The following is a 5086-nucleotide window of genomic DNA, read 5'->3' as shown; positions in this document are numbered from 1 at the left end:
AAACAAGCAGACAAGCAACAGTAAGTCTCTAAAAGACACATTCTAAATGCATTTCATAAACAAAGCCACAAGACCTAGAAATATGCTGTCCATAAGACATTTACTTCAAAATTAAAGGCCCAGTGAAAGTAAAATGGGGGAAGTGATACATCAAGCAAAGGCAAATGGGAAGCAAGTAGCAGTTGTTCTGAGAAAATGGTGTTGAGATAAAACACCATTTGATGATCATGTTATCCAAGTATTCAGTGAATGTAAAACACAAATATTTGTAAAATAACAGTAAAATTAAGCTTAGAAATCATAAAAATGCATGTAGACAAAAGAACACTCTGCTGAGTGAATTATAGCATTCCCACTCAAGTAACAGTTAAAAAACAAAACTCAACGGCAGTTCTACAAGCTGCAGAGAAATGGGGTGATACATCACAGCCAAGAAAATAATACCCAGAACATTTATCTTCCAGAAAAGGAGAAACCATGAAGGCAGTCTAAAATGAGGGAAAAAAACGGAGAACATTCATTATAAGACAGGCTGAAAAGATTTCTATATACAGAAGTGAAAGAAAAGTAATTCCCATCATGACTTACCCTAAAACTAAAATAATAAATCTTACTAGAAGTGTTGATATACAAAAGAGGAATAGAAAATACTCAACTTTATAAATGCTATTACCTGTCAAACTATGGAGATAAACAAGAGGAAAATAAAATATAAAAGCTATTCTATTCAAAACAACTAGCAGAAAATCAAGTGTTGGGAATACTTTTACCTAGCAATAATAATCCAGAATAATATAGTATTCAACTGAAAGATGCAGACAGATGAACTGGAGATGTGGGTTAAGTGGTAATACGCTTGGCTAACATGCACAAAGCCTTGAATGACAGCCCAGCACCTGGGAGGCTGGAAGATCACAAGTTTATGGTCATTTATGGCTCTATGATGAATTAGAGCCAATCCAGGATGCTTAAATCCTTTTACCAAAAAAAAAAAAAAAAACAAATTAAAAACAAGCAGACAAGCAACAGTAAGTCTCTAAAAGACACATTCTAAATGCATTTCATAAACAAAGCCACAAGACCTAGAAATATGCTGTCCATAAGACATTTACTTCAAAATTAAAGGCCCAGTGAAAGTAAAATGAGGGAAGTGATACATCAAGCAAAGGCAAATGGGAAGCAAGTAGCAGTTGTTCTGAGAAAATGGTGTTGAGATAAAACACCATTTGATGATCATGTTATCCAAGTATTCAGTGAATGTAAAACACAAATATTTGTAAAATAACAGTAAAATTAAGCTTAGAAATCATAAAAATGCATGTAGACAAAAGAACACACTGCTGAGTGAATTATAGAGCATTCCAGAATTCAGAAAATTAAAACATTTTTCAAAACAAATAAAAATGTGTCACACAACCTGAGGGATAAAACCAAAGCTGTTCCAAGAGGAACATTCATAGCAGCATGTCTGCATTTTAAAATGATACCTCTTAAAGAGTGCAAAAACAAATAAATTCAAAATTACCAGGTATGAAATAACAAATATCAGAGAAGAAATAAATTACACATTTAAAAACCCACAAGGAAACATAAAATGTGTTTTTTCTTGAAAAGATAAAAGTTTGAAAAGCTTTTGCTATACTTACCAAATATGAGAAAAGGTACTCATAAGGAAAAACCGATATGAAGAAGACACTACAACTAATAAACTAGAAGTATAATGGATTCTTAGAAAGTAGTTTTGAAAAGTATGTGATGTCATCATGAAAAGTCAGAAGAAAAGGGTATGTTTATAGACCATTAAACCAAGAGGATGTATGTATGAATGGACTAAGAACAAATTGTGTGGTTAAATCAATAAAAGTCTTCCAACAAAAAAAATCCAGACCAGATGACTTTGAATTATTTTTCTACACTTTTGAAGAGTTAATGCCACTCTCCCCTCAAAGTAGTCCATAGAATTGAAAGGGAAGAAATTCCTCAAAACTTGTTATACCAAGCTAGTGTTTCCTAGTATTTTGAATATAAAACTATTCAAAATAACTAGCATAAATACTTAGTAAAACTAAACAAGATCATATTTGAGAGGAGGAGGAAAATGAAGGAAAGCAAGAAGATAGAGTGGTAGCAGAGAAGGAAAAGCAGAAAGAGGAGGAAAAGGAGAAGGAAGTCAAGCAAGATGAGGAGAAGAAACATTATAGAATGATAGCTCAGAGAAATCACCACATTAAATGTAACAGTTCCAAGAAAGGAAGGAAGGAAGGAAGGAAGGAAGGAAGGAAGGAAGAAGGAAAGAAAGAAAGAATCTTGCATCATGGTCAAGTTGTTTTCACCCCAGGGCTGCAAGCAATGAATAAATGTAACACATTCCATCCAAAGAATGAGGACAAACATCATCTCAACAGATATAAAAAAATTTAAATAATCAATATGCTTTGTGACTAAAATTGGACAAATTAGGTACAAAAGGAATACTCTTCAATATAGTAAGGTTAAGTAAAACAACTACACAAAACCATGGCCTGAGGCAGAACTGAAAAGTGCATCCTCATGTTCAGGAACAACATGAGGCATCCACTGTCATCAGACTGTCAATTCTACTAAGCACTAGAAGTTTCAGTCAAAGCCATTAAGCAAAGCACATGAAAAATAAGGAACAAAGTCAAGTCATTTCTGTTGGCAAATAATTTAATTTATAAACATGATTTTATGAACCTTAGGACACCAACAGAAACTTTTAGCACTGATAAATTCCATAAAATAACATGACACAAAGTCAACATACAGCAAACAAATATCAGCATCACATTTTAGGACAGTGGTTCTCAACCTTACTAATGCTGCAACCCTTTAATACAGCTCCTCATATTGTGGTGACATCCAATCATAAAATTATTTCATTGGTACCTCAAAACTGTAATTTTTCTGCTGTTATGAATCATAATGTAAACATCTGATGTGCAGGATATCTGACATGTGACCCTAGTGAAAGGGTCATTTGACCTCCAAAGGGGTTATGATCCATAGGTGGAGAACAGCTATGTTAGGACCACGTAACCATACATACAACTCAACCCACAATAGAATACAACAAAAACTTAAACTGTTAGGAATAAATTAAGCTGAGGATGTAAAAGACCTCTATGACAAGAATTATAAAACACAGATGAGTGAAACTAAAGAAAGTATCAATGCTTAGAAATTTCTGGGTTTTAATGATAAATGTCAAAATAACTATAGCACCTAAAGTGATCTACATAGTCAGTTCTGTCTCCATCAAAATACCAACCACACTCTTCAAACAACCGGACAAAATGCACTGAAATTCATGTGGAAGCAGAAATGACCCAAAAGGTCAAAGTTCAACAGATGGATGCCTGACAGGGACAGTAAATAACAGTATGGCATTGGCAGAAAAGGGGATTGAGCTGTTTCTTAACATTCTGCCCCAAATACATTGCAAATGATAGCTTCATTAATAAATGGATGTCCACATGCAGAGAACTGAGTCTTGTCTGCTATCTTCCATTATATATAAAATCAACCTCAAGTCAACCAAATACTTCAATGTAAGACCTGCTAACCTGTGTTTGGGTCCTATAAAACTAGTAGAAAGGAAAGAGTTTAAGGTATTCATTAATTCTCTCTTCTTTTGATTAAAATTTTTTATTTACATCCCAAATGATTACCCCTTCCAGGCTCCCCTAGTAGAGTTCTTCCCCCATCCTCCTTTGCCTCTGAGAAGGCAGCACCTCTCTCTCTCCATATCCTCCCACCCTGGTGCATCAGGTCTTTGCAGGATTAGGTGCATCCTGTCTCACTGAGGCCTAATGTGACAGCCCTTTGCTACGTATGTGCTGTGGCCTAGAACCAGCCCACGTATGCTCTTTGGTTGCTAGCTCAGTCTCTGGGAGATTCCAGGGTCCAGGTTAGTTGACCCTCTTGGTCTTCCCCTGGGGTTGCTATCTATTAATGATGGTTTGTTGTGCTTGTAGAGAAGACCCTAGTATGGCAGCCCCCTGAGAGGCTCTACCCAGCAGTTGACTGAGACAGATGCAGATACTGAGACAGATGAGACAAACATTTGATGGAGGTTGGGGACCCCTGTGGAAGAGTTAGGAGAAGGATTGAAGACCGTCAAGAAGGTCTTCATGTTCTAAACAGGCACCCAGACTCAGGAAACAGAAGCAAGAAATGAAAAATGTGTTGGCATCAAGCTAAAAACTGCAGGGCAAGGGAAATTCTCAACAGTATGAAGGAGGGACCATACCCAGAACAGGTGGAAATATTTGCCAACTCTTTACGTGAAAGAAAGTAATATCCAGAATATGTAAAGAGCTCAGAGGAGGCAACAACAATAATAAACCCTTCCACCTAATGCAATGTGAAAATGAGCTCAGTAGATTTTTTGCAAAAGAAGAAACACCAATGGGAAAACACACACACACACACACACACACACACACACACACACACACACACACACAGAAATGAATATCATCGGCTATCTGGAAAATATAGCACAATACTACAGTATAATACCAGATCACCACAGTTAGAATGGCACAGCAAGACAACCTTCTTTTGGGAGTAATTAGAATGTCAATTAAACTATATTAAATTTAAACTAGAATGGCTACTATTGGAAACTAAAACAGACCAGGCACATGGTCCAAGATCGCACTCCTTTCCTTTCTCAGCTATACACCCAACGATTTGAACCAGCACAACAGAGAGAACACCACCATACACAACGGAGCACACCACCATGCCCAACAGAGAGAACACTATCATGGACGATAGAGAAAACACTACCATTCACAACAGAGAAAACACCACCTTGCACACCCATGTCCATTGTGGCACCATTCACAGTAGTCATGACAAGGATCAGCATAAATGCTCAACACATGAGTGGATGGAGAAAACATGGTTTGGACACAATAGTCTATTATTCAAGCTTAAAAATAGCAAACACTGGCATTTGCACAGCACGAATGGAACTCAAGATAATTTAGGGAAGTGACCCAGAAAGGCAAGTGCTGTGTGTTCTCTCCCATACACCAAAGCTATAAATGCTTGGCCT

The sequence above is a fragment of the Rattus norvegicus genome, chromosome 13, assembly GCF_036323735.1.
Source record: "Rattus norvegicus strain BN/NHsdMcwi chromosome 13, GRCr8, whole genome shotgun sequence".
Classification (NCBI taxonomy): domain Eukaryota; kingdom Metazoa; phylum Chordata; class Mammalia; order Rodentia; family Muridae; genus Rattus; species Rattus norvegicus.
This window is presented reverse-complemented; position numbering follows the sequence as displayed.